General features: G+C 50.3%; 1 long non-coding RNA gene across 3 annotated transcripts in view; it reads left to right on the top strand.

Annotated features, from left to right (window-relative positions):
- Positions 1-24633, top strand: part of LOC142604549 (uncharacterized) — a 267675-nt gene that overhangs the window by 226700 nt on the left and 16342 nt on the right. For 2 of the 3 annotated variants that reach the window (XR_012838417.1, XR_012838416.1), the window contains exon 2: positions 10518-10615. This is a non-coding gene — a long non-coding RNA (uncharacterized LOC142604549). Of the gene's footprint in view, positions 1-8839; positions 8983-9146; positions 9972-10517; positions 10616-24633 lie in introns of those variants that run through there. The other variant, XR_012838418.1, reaches the window with a different exon arrangement.

The following is a 24633-nucleotide window of genomic DNA, read 5'->3' as shown; positions in this document are numbered from 1 at the left end:
ATAACAAACTAAGGAAAGCTCGTGTCCGCTGAGTTTATCACCACTGGCCCAGGGGGCTTTGTATTGCTATTAAAACAAGCAATCGAATGAGTAAATATGCAAACAGGCTTCCAAATACAAAAGCAAACAGGGAGATGATGGAGAGCTGCTGATGAAGGGAGGATTCAAAGAGTGAAAGAAGCCGGAGGCTGGATTTAGTATTGGCACGTGGCAAAGTTTGACATGAGGATGCCTTGGTCTCTGTTGCATTGTGCTTCTTTTAAGCAGGCTGCTAGCTCGGGCTTGCCCCCCGAATCAGGGATCCCCCCCCTTCACCGTCAGCGACGCAGGGTGCATCCCACACACCTTGGAGCTGCCGGTCCCACCGACGCTCCTGCATCCAGGGAGATCCCGCTGCTCTGCCTCCTTCGCAGGGGTGGGGGATGCAATGCCAGCCAGGAGCCTTTTCCCTGGGGGGGAGGACAAACCCCGGGTGTGGGCAGCAAGGCTCAGCTGGGGGGAAACAGGTCAGCTCTGAGCAAAGAGCCCAGCGCAGGACCGAGCCCTGACGGTGCTGTGCCTCACTGGCTTCAGACAACTCTAATGGATTTATTATGTTCCTTCCATCACTCCTTCTGTAACAAAAGAGTATTAAAACCAGTAATTCAGAACTGTAGATTATTTTTCCCCATCTTTTCACATGATCTTTTAACATCCAATGAAACAAACCAGCAATTTGCAGTTTCCTCCGAATAATCCGTAAAGAATGAGTGAAGAAAATATTGTCACAATCCTGTTAATTCAGTCGAGAGCGTACTAATGAGCTGTAGCCCTGCTCAGTGAATTGTCTGCTCATTTCTCCCCACCCTCCTCCTCCTCCTGACCCCTCGATGCCGTGGCATCAAGGACTCGGAGTGTATGTGAACACGGGAAAGTAAAAGCAGAAAGGGAATGGCGTGTGCAGAATAAGCTGTTTGCTTTCCTCTGATTGTTGCTATTAATAAAACATTACATTAAATCAGTGCTGGAAGAATATAATTGGGATCATCCATCAAATTTCTAGAGGAGAAGGTCTCCTGTTCATCAGCCGAATGGAGCAGCTGCCACTACCCCAGCAGTGAGCATGGAGAAGGGGTGGCCTCGCGTCCCCGTGTTTTGGACTGATCCTCTCCCCATAATCAGCACCATTTTTATCCATTTTCCACCTTTCTTTTTTACGGGCAAAAACAGAAGTTGGGGGCAGAAGGAGGCATCATCTGGGGACCCCATGGCTGGAGACTGGATTTGGGATTTGGGTTTCAAGGCGGTCTCTGTCTGTGGCCAGCTCCTCCTCGCTCCGCACAGGGATGAAGGCTTCTCCATCAATTCTGCTGGCGGAGCCAGAGGGAACCACCCCTCAGATTCACACCAGTAAACTCCCTTGCAATAGGGAGCAGAACAGTCGTAATTTCATCCACTTTTCAGGGCAGCTGAAACCACTAAATGAAGGAGTTGACTCATACAACACAAACCGGAGATTTTTCCCAAGCCCAGTAATTTGTGTTGGGCTAATGCACCTCTTCACTACTATCATATTATATAAAGCACCAAATAACTCACCCGTGTGCTCCCAGCTGAGCACAGCGATGGGGATGGACTCGGTGCTGCTGGGCTGGCAATGAGGAAATTCTCTTTACCTCCAGCCGCTCCCTTGGCCCTGCGCTCCGGGGCTTGTGGTGAAAATCCTGCAGGACTCCCGGGTCTCCCAAAGTCACACACGCTGGGTCAGTCCTTAGTCTGATCTCTATTAAAACCCTGTGCTGGCAGCTTCTGACCTGCAGCGGCCAGACTAAATTTCCAGGTGGTGGCTTTGTTTAGTCCCATTTCTGTGAGATTTAATAAACCCTTTAATATTTCCTCCTGGTGAGGGTATTTGGCACTTTAACTTACAGCTCTTGATGTCTTTGATAAATCAAATAGGTCAAATCCCTTTGGTCTGTCATTTCACAGCATTTCCTTCAGGTTCATTCCTGTAACTTGTTCCTGAATCCTCAGCATCTTTCTTCAGACCTCTAAGACTGGCTGGACGTAATGATGCCCCAGCAGCCTCAGCAAAGCAATTCATTAAAAATGTTCTTTATTAAAAAAGTAAAACACCCACTGATAATTTTCCCATATTCATGTTTTATTTTTCCATTCCTTGTTATGCTAAGAACAGCAAATAAATGATGCCATATACATACATCAGACTTATAACAACCACTAATGATTCCACAATAAAAGCAGAATGATATCTGGTAAGACAGATATTAAGAAAAATAAGATAAATGCTTGTGGTAAAACATTTTAAAAACATGTCCCTAATTTCAGAGCATCAAGGCATGATCACAGCTAAAAATATGACCATCCATCAAAATCCTGTCACACAGAGAGTTTGGGACTCATTTTAGACAATGAAGAGCGAAAAGAAATGCCGAGTTTCTTACAATATTAATACATAACTAAGCAATCCAAGAGGAGGATATTACATTAATGGCATAAATGGATCATAATAAAAGACCATTCTGACATGTCAATACTCTTACTCAGTTGTATCAGAGAAATCAGAAATGGAAAAGGCCTTTTAATGAGGGCTGGCACCTGCATCCCTGATGCAGCCCCCGGCAGCACCCAGCCCGGGGGCAGATCCGGCCGGCAAAGCGATGGATTGTGGCGGGGGGACATCGTGGTTTGGGTCCTGGCTCTGCCTCAGGTTATTTTAACCTCAGCTCTGCCTCAGTTTACCTCCCAGGTCACAATTGCCTTTTCCTTGTCCACCTGCCCCCATGTGCTTGCAATGCTTTTGGGGGATGCAACCCTGCGTAGGACCGGGGGACGCAGCGGGACAGGCACCATCCCGGCTGGGTGTCGGGGAACCGAGCTCCGCCAGCACTGGCACACGAACTTCCCCGACAGCCACTTGCCAGTGCTGCTTCCCCGAATCCAGCACGTCGCCCACTTCTCTCACTTGAATAATTGGTTATCTGAACACCGAAGATTAATTACTGGCACTTAATCTCCTCAGAGAGCACTTAGCAACCACCACGCTTTAGTCTGGCTTCTGCGGCGAGGCAAATGCCGGGTGCCCCACTCGGCCCCGCCACCCCCTGCTCCCCGCTTCGGGGGCTGCTGACTTTGGGGTGTCTTTGCACAGCATTGCTGCCAGGGTGCAGCCACACCAGCACCTGCACCGCGGCTGCACCAGCACCCAGGCATTGCACCAAAGCCCTGACACCACAAACCACGGGTCCACCGCGCCGCATAGCACCGCATCCCACCCCGGCGCCGTGCTCCCACGCCGGGCAGCGGGAATTGGCTGCGGAGGAAGGAAATGGGCTCTTCTGAGCGGAGAGCACGGTGCCGCGCTCCAGTCACACATTATTATTATTGCCCACTCCACAATCAGTTGGTATTGTTTCTAGAAACCCGGCGTGAGCAATGCAGATTTGGGGAGAGGAAGAGATTCTTTATGTGCTGGGCTGGAAGGTTTTCAACAATGTTTTTTCCTTTTGTTCAGTTTTGGGCAAAAGCTGGCTCTTTCAAGTGATGGGAACTTTTTTTTTTAATGAATTGGAGATTTGAAAGTTTGGGGAATGGGAGCCAAGGGGAAATGAGAAAATGTGGTGTGGAGCTGATCCTGCTGCTTCGAATTTTCAGATCGCTTTGTGAAATGAATCCAACCCTAAATTGTATCTTGAGTCTCCTCGAAAGAGAGAAGGACCAATTTGCTTTGAGCTGAATGGGACTGAAGGGCTTTTCCCTCTTCCTTTAATTAAAAGGGATTTCCCTTTAAAATAAAATAAAACCAAATAGAGAAGCCAGAGGAAAGTCTCCTATGGAGAGCAAGAAAAAATAAAGGAATATATTACAAAAACTGGAGCCAGATAGAAAATGTTCATTTGGGGGAACATTTTGACAAAGAGAATGGTATTTTTCTTGTTTTCCAGCCAGACTTAGCAGACAGAAGGAAAAGTAGAAAGGAGAAACAAATGCCCCAGGGCATTTTCTGGGGCACCAGCGGGTCCCAGGAGACGAGGAGAGGGGGCTGTGGGCAAGGAGGATGCTGCTGTCTTCTCCTAAAATCCCCGTGGCCTCCTGCCAGGCACTTTCATTCAGAGGAATCCAGCCGTGCACAGGCTGTGCTGACCCTGCCACCGGTGGGGCACAAGGGAGAGGGGGACAGTTTGGGTGCCATCGCTGTCATTTCCAGAGAGGAAACGCTCCAAAGCAGGGTGGGATGTCGCTGAATTTGCTCGGGGCCTGGCTTGGGCTCTGCCATCCGCAGAGGAGTGAGCCACAAGTAGGAATCTCCTCCAACAAAACTCAGAGCACATCCAGGGCTTGACAACCTGTCTCCTCTTGGAAAGGTCACCCGTTAGCTCTTGTCACGGTCCCCTTTGGGTGCCAGCAGCCCAGTGGGGGCTCACGCTGTGGCATTGCGGGTCTCCTCTCCCAGAGAGTCCCTGTGAGCCCCCTCATGTGCCGGTTCCATCCCATCCTCCAGTCCCTTCCCTCCGGCCTCCCCCGAGGGTGTCAAACCCCATCTCCATCGATCCAAGGCTGCCAGCGCCCTGCGCTCTCCCCGCACCCAGGGCAGCGGTACTTGGTCTTGCGGTCATGGCTGGGTGGCTGCCGGGGACGAGATGGTGACGGCATGGGGGTGACAGCGCTGCCACCCTCAATCTGGGATGCATCACTTGAGTGTGAACCACGGCCTTTTGCCTCCCCGGTGGTGGAACATGGGGGGGGCTGGGAGCCCGGGAGGTGCTGGGGGAGCACTGGGGACAGAGCATCGCACCGGGGCAGAGGTGTGCCGCGACCTCCCAGGTCCTCCCTCTGCTCTCCTGCAGGCTCCTGGGCAGGTATGAGACAGCTGAGAGACGGTGCCCAGTGTCAAGACCTGACTGCCCCCAATGCATCCAACCTCCTTTTCCCTTTTCTTTTCCAAGACCCATCAATACTTCCCATCAGAGAGTCTCTCAAAGCACTGAGGAGCTCATCTCACAGCACTGCAAGCAAGGAGGATCAAGGGAGGATGTTTTCACCAGCATTAAGGAGAGAGGAGCATGAAAGGACTGCGAGAATTTCTCCAACCCTAAACAACTCCTGGCATTTGTAGCCATTTCCCTGAAGGACAGGAGGACTCTGCTAGAAAATGTTTAATAACTTGGGTTTGTGGGACTGTGCAGCATTTCTAAAGACAGAAGGTGTTTGTATCGCAGTGTCCTCAATCAAGAATAGTTTCTTACTGCAAATTCAGTCCAGTACCTACCCCAGCTGCACCAGCAGCCGTGCTGAGCTCTGTAGGTGGTATCAGAAAGCAGGTCCTGCTCATAAGCATCACCAGCACCGTGCAAAAGCTCCTTTCCAGCATTCGCACCTCAGCCCTCCTCTGTTTTCCAGGAAATCTGCCTGGAGCGTTTCTGTATCGCAGCCCAGCCTTGTTGTCAGCGAGTTTGTTCTCCTTGACTAAAGATTAGCTCAGAGGGATCCTGCCAGTTCAAGTAACACTACGGACGAGACTCTGTGTCTGGGCAAAACCACCCCTTTCTTAGCTACGCTACTCCCCGCACCCGAGCGTGTTGTGACTTCCACCAGATTCACCTCCCAGCACAGATGTCATCCATGCGCTGTGTAATGTAAGCGGGTTCAAAAGATGATTAGGCAAATTAGCTGAGGACATGGTTATCATGGGTGGGTGAGCCCCAGAATGATGAGATGACTTCTGAGTCAGGATTTTCTTCCTGCTGAAAGCAAGAGAAGTAGGACTGGATGCCTCCCTCTCTCCAGGCATCTGCTCTTGGCCACTGTCACAGCTGGGATGCAAAGGACAATGGATTGGTGTGACCCAAATAGAGCCCTTTCCTTACCCTTCCTTGCCTGCACAGCTGCCTGTCCGGGGACTCCCCACCTTCCCCATGAACCACGCCACAAGCACAGCGGAGAATACATGGTTCTAGATTTTATACTTACTGACCCAAGCTCTTCCCCTGATTTCACTCCCTGTTTGAGAAATGGAAACATAAATGATCTGAGCAACTTCAGGCACATTAGTCTGGCCCCCAGAGTGTACAAGGCTTTAGTACAAATTTGGAGGGAAAGAGTCATTAAAAACACAGAGCTAAATAGAAAATGACATGAAATGCAGTACAGGAGATGTCAGGCTCATCTCATGTTAGGTGCTGGACAGAGGAAATGCTGTAGATCTTTTCTCTCCATGCTCCAGTAAGGTGTCTGATACACTGCCTTGTGGGAAATTATTAATGAGGACAGGGACTAATGGGAGAGTAGAAAGTGCACAAGGAACTTGCTAAAGAGGAGCTGACAGCTTGGTGTGCTGCACGCAGTGGTGTCTGGCTTACAGGAGATTGGTCCTGAGGACAATTGAGTAATTTGGTTCCTGACCTCAGCATAAATATTAGGAATGCATGAGTGACAGCGTGGGGAAATGCCATCAGTGTAGAGAAGGGAGGACAAATGCCTCTGATTGAATCACTGGTAGGATTTATCTGCAATGCTCTTTAGTCTTCTGGTCTTCTCCTGAAGGCAAATTCAAAGAGAGGAAGGGCAGGAGAGGACTCTGCTGCTGCTGTAGGGAGTGGAGCACCCATTTGCTCAGAGGAGACATAGAGAATGGCTTCCTTGGCCTGTTAAAAAGGAGGTTAAGAATACATCAGGGAAGGAGAAGAGCTCTTTAGGTTAAAGTACTATCTTTGCAGAGGAAAACGCAGTAGAAGGCAGTAATACATTTAAGCTCAAAATGAGGAGATGTAAAGAAGGTTTAGAAATTAAGGAGGAAAGTAGCCTACAGAGTTTTAAGACAGAGGCTGATACATTAACGTAAGAAATGATCGTATGACCTGGTTGCCTTCAACAGTCAGTAGGATTGATCCAGGACATCCTTTGGAAGCGATGGATGTAATTGATCCCCACTGTGCCTTTCTGGGATAGTCTCACGGGGGATCAAGCTAGTTTGCAATTCAGTTTTGTTGCATGATGCTCCAGCGACAGCTCTCCGGCCACTTGTCCTGCTCTCCAGCGTGACATCTCGCCATGGGGCACCTTGCTACGATCAGCCAAGCAAGAGGCACCTTCTGGTCACGTAGAAGAAAACACATCCTCCCAGCGTGTTCCCAGCGAGGGCCCCCAGCAGGGTCCGTCCGCCCCGCAGCAGCCTCACATGTGTCAGGCTCAGGCGTATGAATAAAACATCTTCCCAACAACCTCAATTTTCCACTGGCTGTACCTAACCTCTGATAGCTGTCACCAGTTTCCCTCTCATATGCTCAGCAAACTCAGGGTCGGAAACATTAAGCAGATCAAGGCTGAAGACACCATTAAGGAAAGGAAACAAAGCAAGGAGAGAGAAAGAAAGCTCACGTCTCCAACCCCAGCTTTCTCCTCCCTTTCACTTGGATTTCTGTTCCTGCTGAGGAATTTATACTCAGGCTCCCGTGGTCTGGCTTCTTCTTAGGAAAAACAAACCTACCATATCCCAATGGCTTCTTGGGGCTGTGTAAAACATAAATAAGTAAAGCTTTTGATGTCAGGGAAAGTTGGGGAGCTCAGCAGCCCTGTTTGCAGAGCTTTGAAGTGCGGCAAGGCTTTTGCTGAGGTGGGTGGGCAGAAGACGCTGCTGGAGGAGAGAGGAGCCGAGCTCGGTGCGCAAACAGGAGCCTGATGGGTTGGGAGCGATTGGGGTGGAAAGGGGTCTCAGTGTTGCATCTTGTTCCCCTTGACACCCAGAGCTGGGCGGAGCGGGGAGAATAGGCTGGGAGGGTAGCAGGGACTTGGCAGGGAGCTGGGGATTGTCCTGGGTATGGGAACGTGCCTCTGCCTGTATCCTCCGTCCCCAGAACAGTTGTGATTGCTTGAGCTGCTTTCCAGACCCTCCTGGTGTCATTCCTGATGAGGAGTGACAAAGGCTGAAGTGAGGTTCATGCACACATGGACCTGCAGGGATGCAGAAGGGTGGGCTGCTTGGACTGTGGTTCATGTTGGGGATACAGCTAGAGACCCCACAGTAGAAGATAAAAGAGAGAAGAAACAGAAGGGAGGAGTAAGTGCTCTCCCAGGTCCCAAACCAGCTCCCAGCCTGGCTTGCGGTCTCCCACTTGGCTTTGCATCCCCCTCTCTCACTCCATGGAGAGAAATCACCATCTAGTTTCCAGTCTGCTGAAAGTGCTGCCTCTCTCCAGGCCAGCTCAGGGCTGGCTGGTGTGTGGGACCTCCTGTCAGGTCCCACCCTGCCCCGATCAGCGGGGAGGAACAGATCTGTGACTGCGGTTATGGGGACCGTTTGCAAGGAGGCTTTAGGGGATCTGTACACATCCTAAACCATCACTGCCCCTGAAATGCTATGAGCCACTGTGGGGGTCAGGCTGCACGGCAATGCACTGTCAGCTGATCCTGTCATCCCTGGGAAAGCCAAAATATATTATGAAAGACTAAAAAAGCCATTTACACACAGGTAAGCAGCCACGATGCGGAAGGGAACAGAGTAGAGATGGTGCATGCTGCAGCAGCTGCGGTTTGGCTCAGCTTCCTGTCGTTGAATGTGGCAGCACCTCTTTATCATGTTTTCCAGCTCCCGAGTGTGCCACTCAGCATTTGACACCTCTACATATCGCTCCGGCACATAAACTGCTGACTAGGAGCCGGCCCAGGGAGGGAGCTGCAGCCCAGAACTGAGATGATTTTAGTTGGTTTGAGTTCTGAATCACATCCTTGACGAAAAGCAAAGCTTCAGCTGCTTCCTAAGTGTGGGCTGAAGGGAGTGGTGGCTTTCCGCTGGGTATTAATCCTCATGGTGGTAGCGGGATTCCCTCTGCAGCTGTATCCATCCTGCCATCTGCTCAGATAGATACCTGCCGGGGAAGAGGAGATGCGGGCACAGGTCTGGCTGCTGGGGAAGCCGGAGGGGGAACCAGCTTAGGCACCTGCCTCGAGGGCGTCTGGGAAAGGTCTCACAGCCGGCGGCCACAGGTGGGTCCCCACGGTCTCCTTTGAAGCTGCTCCACTTAATTTGAACAACTAAGTTTTCACTAGGGTTGGGATTTGAACCCAAATATAATCCAGAGCTGGGGAGCTTTTCATCACCGCTCTTCTTTTTGATCCGTGTTGTTTATGTCTATCTATGTCTCCCACAGGAAAGCCTGAGGCAGGGAGGGACCTCGAGAGCCCGTCAGCCATCCTTCTTCCTCCGCTGCACAGCTTCTCTCGAGAAGCCGTTGTTGCTAAATGCACTCGGCGCTCAGCCTTTCCGGGAAGGTCCCGCTCAGGCTGAGGGAGGGCAGAGCCACTTCACATTGAGCTTTTGTTTGGTTTCAGATTGATCACTAAAGAGCTGCTTTTTTTTTCTTTTTTTTTTTTTTCTAGTTTTTGGTTTCTTTCCAGGTTGCTGCCTACCATCCTTCTGCATTTGCTATAGCTTTTGTAACCTTGAGGTATGAGGAGATAAAACCACTCCTGGCTCTGATGCTGGAGCAAGGACACTGCGGGGAAGGTGCCACTCGTGCCCACAGCCACGGCACCGCGGCCAGATGCTGCTGTCCAAAAAAACGGGGACAGGCAAGAAGCGTTTGCGTGGGTGTGACTGTAACACAAGCGGGGCTGCAGGATCAAATCCAACCTTTTGCTTGATGCAAATGGAAACACTTGGTGATCCCTCCTTCTTCTGGGCTTCATGAGGGCTGTGTGCCACCACTGACAGAGGGAGACGAAGGAAGCCACCCTTGCACCCTGGCTGTGTTTTGCACCCCCTCAGCTCACAGAAACAAGCTTTGACCTCAGCCCAGTCAGTGACAGGGCTGTGGGACCAGTGACACCACTGCAAAACCAGTGCCATCAACGGTGACCATCATCACCACCATGATGATGACCATGAGGGTCACCATCGTCCCATGGAGCCACCATAGATTGACCCAACAGCAAACTTAGCACCGGGACCTCTTGCAAAATGGGGCAGGACGAAGGTCTGGATATATCTAGGCCTCACCTCATCCTTCAAATGGTTTTGTGTTAGACTGGGCCACTAATGGGCCACAGTGACATGCTCCAAGGCACCCTCAGCCACCAGCACCACTACACGGGTGGCACAAGGGCTGCAGAGAGAATACAGCCCTGGGGCCAGGGAAGGGAGCTGATTGGCTCTCACAGCTGTCAGTCAGCCAGATGACCCACCCTCCTTGCAGTGGCTGCTGGGTGTCTGGGCAAGTATAAAATCCTGGGCAGTAGCCATGGGCTGTTCTGGGTGCTGTGGCTCTGCTCCTGGCCTTCTGGGTGGGGACAGTTTGCAAAGTTGTTTGGGGTTTTTGTAACCTTTTTTTCGGTGATTTAGGGTGGCTTGGGGGCAATTTTGTTTAATTGGGTTTCTCTGGGGTATCTGCTGCTGCAATGCTCCTGCCTGTGGGAAAGCTGCATCTCGTGCTGTAGGGAGCTTTTACCTCATGGGTGGCTTTGGTGCTTGCTCCTGCCAGAGCCACCCCACTGAAAAAGCTGTGTGATGATGTTCCTTGCAGGGAGCCTAACGCTGGGTGTGATGTGCTGGAGCCCATGGTGGTTGGCATGTGTACGGGGGATTCAGGAGGCACCCCAGGAGCCAGCTCTGTCCTAGCAGGTAAGGAGTGCATCTGGACCTGCCTAAATTTGGGTGCTGCTGTGGGGTGGGGGTGAAGGGTAGCAGGTCTGGAGGACTTTCCTTGCAGTTCTTTGGGGATCAGTTTAATTGCCCCAAACACCTGATTCAAATCTGCTACAGCTGGATGATGGATGGATGGGTGGTGGGGGAGACCTGTTCTTGAGTCTGAGGTCCCTTCTTCCAGGGTTTGGCTGGCTCTGCCTCACAAGGCATCACTTTCACTGGAGGGCTCGTAAAAGGGAGAGTGGAAGAGCTTACAACTTTAGCGCAGGCTATGCGCAACAAGGCGGACACAAAATCGCCTCTGGTTTCGGTTGAGGAATTAATGCCAAGAAGCGAGTTCCAGCCTTGTGTCTCCTTCTGAGGCGTGAAGTCTGAAATAACCCAAGGGCACTTGCAAAGTCAGGCTCAGCCCCTGCGGGGGACCGAAAACTGTGGGCGAGAGGGGGAAATATCAGCATCACCGGCGCATGTGCCGGGTGATGTCCAAGCCACAGTCAGGGGGTTGGACAGCTGTTCAATATCTTCTCTGTGGTCTTTTCATGCAATAAAACCCTAAAGTGCTTGTAGATCATAGCAACATTATGCAAACTGCCATTTGCATAATCATTATGCAAATCGAGATGGATAACCAGCTTTAACCAGACTCAAGTTGCTTTCAAGTGTCTCTTTCTCAGCTGGTACTTCAATCACTTAAAGGACAGGGAAAAAAACCCACCAAAACTGTTCACTTTTGTCTTCTCTTGGTTAAGCACTTCACTGGGGCAGGGAGGGAGAAGAGGTGGCATGTGCAGGCACTGCAGTACACAAGTGGCCTGGTGGGGTCACTGGTGGTTTTCACATCCAGAAGCCCCAGAAGGGCTGTCCAGAGCTCAAAGCACTTTGCTTGAAACTGGAGGAGCCCAATGTGTGTTCTGCTCCATCTGAGCTTTCTTGAGACCTTTGGAAAGTCTCTGGGCTTTCATCTGAAAGTACTTTGTGGGATTGTGAGGACAGTTGCATAGGAAATGATGGGATATTCAGGTAATTTATTGGTAACTAAGCTGTTCCTGTAGCATCTGAGGAGTTAAGTTTAACTGTCTCCTGCTAGAAAAAGTATTTAAGGTATCTAAGTAATAAATAAAGTGCATGAAGGAAAGTGAAATGGGTATCTTGCTCATGCTGTCCCTCCCTTCCTGGTGTGGAAGGATCAGTCCTGGAGCATCCCATCCCTTGTGCTGTGGGAGGTGAGGGAGCTGGACCGGGATGTGTTCATCCCCTCCAGAAGGGCTGACAGGGGAGAGCACAAGCATTGCACGCTTCCATCTCTAGTACTCTTTTCTTTCCCCTCCTGTGAAGTGCTTTCAGTGTAGTAACGGTTCAGTGGCTGGTGCTGACAGCCCCTTCCTGGGGAGCAGGCGATGTTAATTCATCACTGGCCCGCGCTGCTACAGTGTGAGCCCACATCCGTTATGGGACGCTGCCGCTCACGCTTGCCTTCGCCGCCAGCCCCACACCACTGCGGCTGCCCCTTGTCGCTCACCACCGTCTTTCTGCTCTGCCTCCTGCCCGCCCTGCCTTTCCTTTTCCTGCTTGCCCATCTCAGATATCTGCCTAGGATGTCTTCTGGGTGCGTGGCTGCTTTCCAGCTCTCACAGCCTCTGTAACGAGATAGGAACATTAACCGTTAGATGCTTCTCATCTTGCTCTCAGTAAGGAAACGTGCAGTTGTGGTCCTTGCAGGCCAGCTCTTACGTGCCCCATCTGCACTGGGTTTGTGCTAGGCTGGGTCAGGAGCGTGAGTGGCTTCTTGGTGATCCACAGATGCCTGCATGATGCAGCCATGCAAAACCTCAGCTCTTCTCCCTCTCCAGACCCTGGGAGTCCTTGGGTGGTTTATAACTAAGCAACTGCTCTTATCTGCAGCATAGTTAAGGGATATCACTGAATGTCCCCAGAGAAAATAGATTAGGAAAAGCGTAGAGTGACCCAGATAAGGACTTTTATCAAGTGGAGAGGTGTCAGTACATTATAGGTGCCATAAGATGTTATGTGTAGACGTCATTAGTGAAAATGGGGACCAGAAGGGCTGTGGGGACCCCAGGAGCAGGGCTGAAGCTGTAATGGTAGAGGAATTGGCCTGTGCCCCTCCAGATGAGGGATGTACATGGGGCTTGAACAAGTGCTGTGGACAGTGCCTCTGCAGAGCAGTGATGGAGAGTAAATAGTGTGACAGTCCTCTGAGTCCTGCACCTTATAAATCTTCCCTGGTGTAGGTCCTAGCTCCAGCATGCCGCTTCCCTGTGCGGTGCTGGCTGACACACTGGCCTCCAACTTCTAGAATTATTAACCTCTGAGTTAACTAAAGGTGTTCATACTAAGCGGGGCTATCAATGCGCAGATACATGAGCCTGCCTCAGGATCTGAACTGAAACAGAAAGGAGGCATGTAAGGAGAGAACTTCCATTTGTCTCAACATGAGGACCAAAGTAATACAGCATCTGTAGCTCTTCATATCTGGGCATGAGAAGTGCTCATGGGTTAGAATTGGCTGAATGTCTCCTGTGCTTTCCAGTGTGTTAAAAGGAAGGGTGAAAACCCCTCCTGTAGCAGCAAAACTGGAGGGGGTGGTGGCAAGGGGCAAGACCTTGGTAGATGCAGAGGGGCACACCAATGCTGACCTGCAGGAGCCTGAGAATCTAAAAAGTTGGAGAATGAGTGAGAGCCTGCTTAAATACTATGAAGTTTTGCTGGCAAATGGGATAAATTGCTGAACCATCTGTTTGCGAGCTTTAGAGAGATGATTCAAGAGTTGGAGGTAGAAAGAGGGGCGACTTCAGGAACACTTTGTGTCTTGAAGAACAAAACAGCCCCCAACTGAACTGAAATAATGGATGACTTCATAGTGCAGTGCCTGCGCCCACCGCAGCCCAACCCACTAACAAACCTCATCCCCACTGACAGAGGAACATTAATTGCTGGCTGGGGAAAAAAAAAAATAACAAAACCCATGGTTGCCTGAAGTAGGAGCAAATGTAATTTCATTACAGCCCCTGCCTACTGTGTGTGTCTGCCAGGATGGCAGGACAAGGCAGTAAGCAATGTGTTATCTTCCAAGTGTTGTGAAACTGGGCTTTTTTTGTTGTGTCCTCAATAGTGCACAGGTGTAGGGAGGAGGGAGAAAACAGACAAATATGTTGGCAAATGCTAAAAAAAGGAATGTGTTACCTAAAAATAGTTGGAAGAAATCAAAGAAACTAATGGACTATGAATGACCAGAAGGGTCAAAGACAATAAGAAAGCACTTAAATGGAGGGGGGAAATTATTTCTGTGTCAAAAATAGCTTTGTTAGAGACAAATAGTAAAATTGTAAATAGCAGAGTGGAAAAGGTAGAGATGTTCCATAGATCTTCCACGTACAGGAGAAAGGAGGATGTATTTGCCACACAGTGCTGTGGCTGGCATATAAAACCTGCTGTTCATAATGCAGGAGGCTGCACAACAGCCTGGAGAGCATCTAGTGTTGGCCAACCCAAGTATGGAGCCCTAAAGTAAGCAGCCAGGCAGTTCACCAAATTGCTGCTTCTTCCACCCAGATCTTAAGAAGCTGGGAGATTCCCTGGGGGCTGGAGGGATTCCAGTATTATTGAAACTCTTGGGGAAGAAATTGGGTCACCCTGAGATAGTCATGGCAAAATCCATTAGCAATCCTTCTGGTGAGGAAGTGGGCACTGGGAATATCTTTGCAGGTTGGCATGGCTTGGTGAAGAGTAGGTCAAACTGAAGCAGGGTCTTTATGGCAGGTCTGTGGTCTGGAGGCATCTGCAGGGCTACAGAGCATTAAGACTTGGGTGTATTAAGATTTCTTCAAGACCTTTAGCTCAGTACCATATGGCCTCTTGTTTCCTTCAGGTGTATTGTGGAGAATTAAAAGGGTCCTTATTTTGCTGGGTGAGTCATTGATGGCTTTTGAAATGCAGGTATTAATGAGAGGATCAATTAATATTTATTTCCACTGGGATATCCCATGGATTCTTTTCTTGATTCAGTGTCAATTTGATAAGGAAAAGGTAAAATTGCTGGTGTGCTGTGAAGGAGGCATGGTGAGGGGGAGCAAATATTGAGCAATAGAGTGGCAGCGATGGGATTAAACAGTCCCACCATTCAGTCACAGGGCCACACAAAGCTGCTGGGAGCCAAGAAAAGCCAGTTTATATGTGCATGCACGGGGCAAAAGATCATCCTTTAAAATGGGGAGTAATCCAAGGGCTCTGCCATCAGCACAGATAGCTGCCCCAGGGGCTCCTCTCAACATGGGGCAAGCAAAGGGCTGCTGGGGTCCCAGGTGACCCCACTCCAAACAGACTGTGCCCTGGGTCTGAGCTGCAGGGGAGTTTCCAGGATAAGCCTGTCAGTTAGCTGTGATCAGCATCATCTGTAATAACCATCGTTATCATTGTGGCTAATGGCTCATTATCCAGTGCTGGTATCAGGTCAAGGAGTTGTTCCAACAAGCTGCGAGGTCAGGCCTCGAGCAAGGTGTGAAAAGTGAGAGGTGAGAATGAGCTGGTTCTCCACTGTGTGAGGTGTAAATGTGGGATTTAGGGTGTTTTAGGGTGGCTTCAGGAGGAAGGCTGTCCCAGAGGACAGCCCTGACATGGCTGCAGAAACTTCACTCCATCAGCATCCCTGCACAGACCCAAGGCGACACGGGGTCTAGCGCCAGCTCACTTTGGATTACACTTTATACTGGAAGGTGACTAATCTTTGAAACAAGCTGTTCCTGTTCCCCTGGGATGCAGAGGGGCTGGTCCCCCCTGAGTCACCCATCTCTCATCACAGCTGTGACTCGGAGGGGCTGGGTGGGGTGGTTACATACATTATTCTTTTTTTAAATGAAAATAACTAAAAAAATACTCTGAGCCCCCTGTTCCCACACTGGAATCACAACTGCCCATGAATAATTTATCTTCAAATAATTAATTATTCAGTGTATTTCTTCATTAGCTAAAGAACCTGAACTCAATTAGCTGCTTACCTCCACAAAAAAACCCCTGCTTTTTCTGAAGCAAATAAATAAAATACGAGCAGTTTTTTCACCCAAAAAAACCCCCCAAACCCACTGGTGACCCTTCATCCCAGATTCCCTAAAGACTTTTGAGTGCAGTATTCCCACACTGCTGCTCATTCACGGTGGCTGAATTGGATCAAGGCTGCTCTGTGCTCCCCCAGAGACAGTCCCTAAAAAGCTGATCTACGCCAACAGGGGTGAGGTTGACAGATCACTGGGGAATCTGGTAATCCAGTTAACTTCTCCCAGTGCTGCTTTATTTAAACTACTCCACTCTCATGTGGAGGGATGCTGCCTTCTTATGTCTCTAAAAGCCACAAAGGTACGCAACCACCCTATAACAATATTTTAAAATTTATTCTTTGGGGTGAGGATTGCCCTGTGGATGCAGACCCTGCAGGGGATCCGCCTGCCTGATCCTGCCGTCACTGGGCAAGATGGGCATCCCTGCTGTCACCAGGAAAGTTGCCCACCTCCCTTAGCTGGCATTTCTCATCCCATCAGGGCTTAATAGGGTGGCTTTTGGGGGGGGGGGGCAATAAATGCTGTGAATTGGCAACTGTTGCTGCTGTCCTTTCTTTGCCTGTTCTGCTGGTTCCTTTGCCTGTAGCTGCCCAGGTAGCGTGGAAGGGGAGTCTCCCAGGAAAAGCTCCTCGCAGGAGCTCTCTGTCTTTCCACACTGCTGCTTGGTTTTGCTGGTGGCTTGTAGTTGGCAGCAGTAACGCCCTGGCCAGGGTCTTCACTGAATGAATCTGCAGAACTGGCCTGTCTACCTGCCTTGGTTTGTCACTGCCTGGCTGTTAGCTGGTCTGGCTGAGCTAGTCCAGTGGCCTGTAAGTAATAGAGCTGCTCTGCGCTATGTGTCTTCTGCATCGATGTCTGCTCGCTGGGATTAGTTCATCAGTAATGTTGCGCCTGGAGAGCAATGTCACGATGTGACTCATTGCAGTGCTGGCTAGTGTGAGCTCTGGTTGAAGTCGTTTGGGGAAAAAATGATGGTGATAATCAGCTGTGCACAGGTCACGGTTGCCTCTGTGTCAGAGCAGTTCATCTGTCTGCTGTGGGCTGGTCCTCCTGGATGGGTCACAGATGAGCAGTGGTTCTCAGCTCTTCTCTCCAGTGCTTCACGCTTATGCAGCCATCTCAATCCTACCTATTTATGCTTTAATTTTAAGGGGCAATGACCTCTCTGCCATAGCACACCATGCTGAAAGTCTCTGCTGGTGTTTTATAACTCACAACACTCTCAGCTGTGTTGTCCTTGGCCTTGCTCTTTCTTTCTTCCTCCATTCAATATCAGTCCAGGCTCTGGGGTCAATCCTTTTTTCTCCTCTGTTCCACCATCTCTCACAGCCAGAGGAGTCTGTTGCTTGGACTGTGCAATTCATCCTGATTGCTTTCTCTGAAGAAGTCTCTGTATAACTCGCTGCAGAGTTGGAGCACGCATCTGCCTTCTCCCCACCTCCAATTGCTCAGAGGTCTCTGCTCCAAGAGTTTCCGCACCAGGCCTGCGATCCACTTGCAGCTTTTCGGATCAGCTCTGGCAGACTTGGCAAGGAAGAAGCCAGAGATGGCAGGAATGCTCCCCTGGGGGCGGTGAGCTCTGGTTTCACATCCGTGTGTGCATCCAGGGTGAGGTCAGCCAAGAGATGCTCCAGACCGTGGCGGTGTCGGGTGAGGGTGCAGAAACTTCTGGACGTGCCTTTTGCTGCTGTGGGAGAAGGAGCTTGAGGAAGCTGGACGTGCCTTTTGCTGCTGTGGGAGAAGGAGCTTGAGGAAGGGCCGGAGCTGGGACAAGCTTGCCTGTTGTCTGGCCAGTAATTCCTCCTCTTCACAGCGGGTTTGGAAATACTCAGCAATCCGTGGCTTGTGATAGCAGCTTCTCTCTGGCAGCCCCCAAGTTAACCCAGCGGAGCCAGCCTGTTGGTAGCCGGAGGAAACCCCCCGTTTCAGTGACTTGTGGATCTGTAGCCCTAGTGAGCTGCTGCAGCTCAGCCTGGGCAGTGCGGGGTGCCCTGGGATGCCCTTGGCCGTAGGGCAGTGCCAGGGGTCCCGACCAGCTCCCAAGCACCCGCTGGGTCCCCATGTGCTGCAGTTCCCCTGTGTGTGTGGACCATGGCACTCGTGTTGCTGGGCCAGAAATGAGGTGGATTCAGCAGACTTTTTTTTTGGTGACTTCTTTAGATACCCTGTGCCTCCAATCAGTCTCTTGTTTTTCTTCCACTGCAAGATGTGTCTATGGTTTCACTGCTGTCATGAGCGTTTCGGTCCACTTGAGTGATCCTGAAATTTGCCGACACAGTGTTCTGGTTGTGCGGGCATGCTTATTGCCATATCAAACCTACCATCCCCTGGTCACAAGCATTTAACCCTGCTTTCATCTCCTGCTCTCTGTGATGGCAGCTCCTCTTTTTCTCTCCATATTCTGTTTGAGATGCAGTTTTGCTTGAGCTAGCTTTGTCAGCTCCTCATTTCCCTGCATTTCTGCTGACCCTAGTAAGAGCTATGCATGCTTTATCACACTCCTTTTTTTATTTATTTGTATTCTTCTGCCTTGTACCAGGGCCAAAAGGGCCTCAGAGTCGATGTTGCTAAGTTCTGCAGCTGCATGCTCTGTACACCCTGTACCTTTGTGCATGTTCATGCAAAAATTACTTTCTCTGTCCTACTTTGGGCGATATCCCCGGCTGTCATCTAACTTTGTATGATGCAACCCACACCTATTGCAAAGCCTTTGCTAGAGGCTGCAGGTGGCTTTCTGTGTATGTGTCTCGATCTGTTGGCTGTATCTTTGTTTTTATCACGCACACATTGGCAGGTTGTAATGACTGCTTTTATCTGTTCTCTTGGCAATCTCAAATCGTCTGGTTCTTCAGACGGCTTTTGCAAATGCTAACTTCTCTAACCTCAGTCATCTTCCTTCTTATATTTCATCTGGTTGAGATTAGACTGTGTGCTGAAGGATATGCATCCTGCAATTGCCTTCATTATCAGATTTAATGTGGTTGCTCACTGCTTGGTTCTTCCAAGGTCCTGCATTTTCTCATGGAAAACTTTGCTGTGCCTAGTGGGTGTGAGGACCTGGGGAGGAGGGGGCTGTGCTTGAGACCAGGGAAGGAGGAGGCAGAGGCGAGGGGGAAAGCTGTAGTACACCCTGTCTCTCATTGCCTGGGATGCAAACAGAACCTGAAGCATCAGCAGGGTCGCTTTGAGGGGCTGTTGAAGTCATTACCTGACTGCGCATTGATGCAACCCCCTCCCCAGTGCCCATGGGAGGAGCAGCTCCCGGGCCTGGGGAGGGATCAGTGCTGCTCCTGGATGGACGGGATGTCCTTGGAAGGATGTCACCACAGCACCAGTGGAAGCCACTTACTCCATTGCCTCCCGAGGGCTGGGAAGGCTCTCCCACCATCTCCTTCCTCGCTTCAGCCCTTTCACAGAGGGAGCATTGCTGCAAGCACCAATCCCCCTCCAGGGTCCCTGTACCTGGGGTCAACAGCATGGTCCAGCTGGGTGTTCGAGTTGCCAAGCAACTCATCTCCCACCGCTGGGTTTCCATGGTGATGGAGCAGGAGCACAGAATGGGGGGGTAGAAGCCAAGCAGATGCTGCTTCTCACGGAGCTGTACCCCTGCCCAAAAGCTTCACGTGGACCTGCAGATGTGGGGATGCAAAGGGTGCAGGAGCTCACTTCTCCATGGACATGGGGAGGGTGCAGAGGTGCGGGTGGGTGCACATAGGTAAGTGAGAAGCAGGTGACCCTGGTGGACCATCAGACCTGTGCAAGGGGGCTTCAAAGCAAGCCTGAAGGCTCAGTGCTTTACCAAACACTACTGGGTGCCTTTGAATGTGTAGCAGGGAGTCACTGAAGGGTAAGAGAGCAGAAGTCAGGCAGGGAAAGGACTCTCTGAGCCTGCAAGGCAGACCCATGTTTGATTGCCACCCTCTTTGCTCTGTGCAGAGCACTGACTGCTCAGGCTTCCTTGTCTCCTGATGTCAGTCAGTGTCTCATTCATAATTACTGGTCTGCTTGGCATGCAACATCCTCCTGCTCTGGCCGGTGAATGCACAGCAAGTGCTGATCTCTGCCAGGCAAAAGTCTGGGGAGAAACACCCCCCAACTTGTTCTCCTTCCAGTTGGCTGAAATCTCACTGGCAGCACCCTGTTTCTAGAGTGCCACATCAGCTGTGGTTGTGCTTCTTGGCAGTCTCCATCACCAGGAAACCCTGGGCACAGAGCACCATCCAAAATTGCTCAACATTTTTGGGTGCTTTGACCACCTTTTTGGCTGCTCTGAAGACAACCTTTCTCAGACTGTGAAATCCATTTTGGTCCTGGGCTGTTGGTGATGTGGCTCTGTGGGGATCAGATTGGAGCAGGTGCAAGGGAAGATGAGGTCCCAGATGGATGATGAGAATTAGGGCAGGAGAGAAGGGAGGAACTTGTGTTCATGCCTCATGCCAGGAATATTCAGCTTTGTTCAAGAACAGTCCCTGCTCTTTCTGGTCCAGGAAGTGCTGAGTTTACCCTTCTAATCCCATTAGGAATGGCAGGGACTGGAGGGACAAGTGTGCACAGCAGCTCATCTGCTGGATCAGAGCTGGAAGCTTAGGGCCCATGTGCCAGAGGGGAACTGGGGAGACTTTGCATGACAGCTGGCTGTTCTTCCTGCCACGCTGCCCCTTTGGAGAGAGCAGGTGCTGACCCCCGCTCGTCCCATCTTATCACCCTTCATCCCCTGGACAAAAGTGCACAAAAAACCTCACCAGAAAGCAGATGATCTGGTTAGGTTTTGCATGCTGAACATCTGGGAACAAGACTTCCAGTATGCAATGGTAACGGGTCCCCCTCTACCCAGAGGAGACCCAGGGCACATTACAGAAGAAACTTCAGAAAGCTGGCACATCCTGTAGGTAAGAGCTCCTGGGCAATGAGACTGCAGACTGGGACATCTGTTTCGGTCCTCTGCTGCCATGAACACAATCTCCCAGCCCCCTTCATGGGCTGGCTCCTCAGGCAGTGTCTCCCAGATGGCAGTGCCAAAGCTGGATCATGGGAATAACTGGACATTTCCTTCTGCAGTTACTCACAGCCAGTTTCTGCCCATTTGTCCTCGTGCCAACATTGTCTTCTGGCTTCAACAGCTTTTCTCCCTTCTGTGTATTTAGACCCTGATGTATTTATAGCTGACAGTGATATTCTGTCTTGGCTTTTGTTTTGCTAACATGAGCTCCCCTCTCATGGTCTCCCTCTCTCATGAACACAGGTGGCCAGATCCCAGGTTGTCTCCTCCCTATGGCAGTGTTACTCCTTACCCTACAAGTGGGATGAGCTTCTCCCCTCTGTGTACCCAGACTATGTTAGTCTCATTCAGAGCCATGTGTCAGCGTTGTCTCATAATCCTGCTTAAGTCAACCTGACCCTCTTCCTGAAGGACCTGTAAAAATGCAGAGAATAACAACTTTAATCCAAGTACTTGGCCTTACACCTCACACTGTTATGCTACAATTTCATTCCACTTCTAGGATACTCGAGTCTGGCAGTACAATATCCCATCTTCTTACTTTGCAACTAGTCTCATCTGAATTTCCCCTGGGGAGGAAGGGCTGTGTTCAAAGTGCCAGGCAGGCTTGGTCTCACTGTATGCCTTAGGCAGATTAAGAGAATTTTATTTTAATGATCAAATAAAAGGAGAATTCCTACATGGACGCAGTGGTCCTCTGGTGCTGCTGCAGTCATATAGTGGTTTCCATCTGCGGATGTTCTGAAGCTGCCTTTGAGATGTGGTGTCTGATGTCGGGTTGGTGAAGTTTCTCATCTTTTCTGCCTCACTGTTAGTGCCTCCCTGTCTTTCCTCTGTCCCAGCCCATGCCATGTTTCTTCTGTGTATTCCTGTAGTCTTCATCTTCAGGTGCTTTAGTTCTGTCCAGGTGGATGAGAACAGTTGATCCTGCAGACAAAGGGGATGTGGTAATACACTCCGTCTGGTGTGATCTCCCCTTGCTAAGCCCTTGTAATGTTGTTTACTTACTTTCAATTAGCCTTACTGTCTGAAGCTGCTGTGAAGCCTCATCCTCTACGAGATCAGATTAATGGGCTTGTGTCTTGTATTTAAATACAGCCCCCACATGTGCTGTACGCCAAACCAATAATACTTTATCTTGATGTAATAAAAATAATTGCCAGCAGAAATGCTCTCCCTTGTGCCTATTCTTCACTGCTCCAGGGAACTGTTCGCTCCTGTCTCCCGCTTCCCTGTTCCACTTCCTCATATGTCTCTTACCCTCCACGGGCAACCTCACCCTGGTTGAAAACTAAGGTCAAGTAGTGCTGGGATGTGCCCTGAGTTATCCTTTAATCTTTTCCCTATTCTCCTTGCATAACAACCCTTGTTCTTTCTCTCTTCAAGCCAGAAAGGTTCTGAGGCTCTATAACTAGCTATTTGTTTCAATACCTTTTTTTGCAAGGTCTGACTCTGACTTGATGCAATTTCTACTTTGTTGAGAACTTGGTGGCCTCCATGACCTCCATTCCAGGACTCCTCTCTTCCAATCTGTGCAGGGTCCCTGCTTCTTCCTAACACCTTACTTCAAGTGACTGCTCAGCCCATTACCTCATGAGCTCTTTGCAAGCTTTTATTTTTAGTTTCTCTTCCTTGTGCTCAGGATTTCTTGCAGCTTTTACACCTTTTTCACTTGATGCAATTCCAGGCATCCTGTATATTTGTGTCCGTGACCTCTCCCCAGCTGACTTCACTAACCAGTTCCTTTTTGTTTCTTGATGTTCACTCTGTTTGAAATCAAGATCCTCAGTTGCAGTCCTGTTTTCATTTATTCATTCACTTAATCACAAGTTGATTTAGGTCAAAGTATTCAATTCAGGGCTCATTTCTGCAATCAGCCCTTCCATAATATCTTCCTTTTTCCCCAAAACTAAGTCTAAATAATCATTGCATCGTGGGTTCAGGCAAACATAAACTTGCCAGCTCTTATATCCAGCTTTGTCTGCTCTGTGGCTGCAAGCAGTGTTTGCTTTCCAGACTCCTCTGTAGACCAGAGCCATTGAAGTGGTTTCCACAGGGTAAGTGATTGAAGTGCCCTAGCAAGAATTGCCGCTTCATCTCCCAGAGCAGGGTTTGTTGTATGAAGAGATCATAACTTGGTCTGCATATTTCGAGCAGTTCCTATATGGAGGATTTCCCCAACCTGGTTGTTCAAACCCCTTTTTCCTCCCTCTCACCCCTTTGAGTTATTCACCTATCCCCTGCACGTGTCTCCTCCATAGCATTGGTCTCCAACAGATCTTTGGAGAAGACCATCGCTGCTTGCATTGCACTGCAACCCAGTGTCATTGCATGTGGGCAACCAACAGCTGATGGGGTCGGTCCTCAGGACTTGCCCTGAGCTACCCCACGTCTCCCCATCCGCGCCCTGTCTGCTTGTGCAGGGTCCCCTTGCCAAAGCTGAGCCTGGCCTTGGGGAGGTAATGTTAACTCCTCAATTTTCAGGGCTGTTTATCTCAAACACAGCACGAGGGAGCTGGAGGTGGGCAGGAGGCCAGCGGGCACAGCCTGGGCAGGGGACTGGAATTAGGCAGCGCTCTTTAATCTGACAGCAGTGCCCCCGGTTCAGTGTGGGGTGGTAGAGGTGGCTGGGCTCTGCAGATGGAGGCACCAGGCTGCTGACTTAGGACCCTTATTTTCTGACACAGCTTTTTTTTTTTTTTTGCCTCTAAGGAAACACTGGTATAGTGAAACGTGTATCTCGGGGAACTCATCCAGCAGGCTCTTGCAAGGCTTGGTTGGCTGGATCAATCTGACCTTCTGGGTCAGTGTGACATATGATAGAAATGGCTAAAAGAGCAAAATCGAACTGGGAAGGTTGTCAAGAAGGCTAGAAAGGAAATCTTCTTGTGCTTAGCTTTTGGTTTCTTGTGAGATAAAGCTGAATTTTCAGCTGCTCAGGGCAAAATGTAATTTTCTGGTTGGCTTTACTTGCAGTCCACCTGACTGCTCTTTCCCCTCCTTGCTGCTCTGCATCTGAGATGCCTGCATCCCTGCTCCCACTTCTGCACTCCAGCTGCCATCCCAGGCCCTTGGAGGGTCAGACCTGAGCCTAACAAGCAATTGCTGTCCCACCATGGGACTGGATCCAGCTGGGACCCAGCCACTGACTGCCCTGGGATCTGCCCGGGAGACCCTGACCAGCCCGGGGGTCTGCTGGGGAGGCGGGTGGAAAGGAGTGGTGAGGAAATCATGGCAAATAGGAGCTGACTGCCCAATAATTGTGGACAACAAGGCTTTTCAGCGGGGCCATAAATCAATGGCAGATGGAGACACAATGGGTGGTGGTTATTGACATTTTTTTTTTGTTCCCCCCGTTTGCTGCCCAGCAGAGTGGAAAGGCTCCGGAGGCAGCACTGCAGGGGCTTTCTCTCTGGTCAGCAGCTTGCCCACCTTCCCTCCCTGCTCCTGGCTGCTGTGCAGGAGGGCAGTGCCCATGAGTGGCCGGCATCAATAACATCCATCCATGGAGCCTCCTGTCTGCCTGTGTTGCTGTGCCTGAGCCTGGCTTGGCATCCCTGAAGCTGCCTTTGAGCCTGAGGGGAAATCAAGGCTGGAGTCAGAGGTAGGGATAGGGCTGAAAAAGGGTGGACCACAGCTCTGGCCAAAGTCCCACCTCAGCATCTCCAGTAAGCCACCTCCACCCTGGCAGCATCCATCTCACCCAGCCAGCAATTTTTCCACTCCCCTGCTGATCATCTCTGACTTGTCGTGTTTTTCTCATGAATGTATCAGTCCCTGTTTCTTCTTATCTCTCCCTCTACCACTTGCAGTTCTCAGATGTGATTTAAGGAAACTGTCAGATCTCTCTGCGGTGTCTCTGCTGCTTTCAGGGGGCACAGCTGTGGGGAGAGGCACAAACCTTGCACTACTTCAGGGCTGAT

Source organism: Balearica regulorum, chromosome 19 (assembly GCF_011004875.1).
Source record: "Balearica regulorum gibbericeps isolate bBalReg1 chromosome 19, bBalReg1.pri, whole genome shotgun sequence".
NCBI classification, from domain to species: Eukaryota; Metazoa; Chordata; class Aves; order Gruiformes; family Gruidae; genus Balearica; species Balearica regulorum.
Note: the sequence above shows the minus strand (reverse complement) of the source record. Positions and strands in the feature narration are given on the sequence as shown.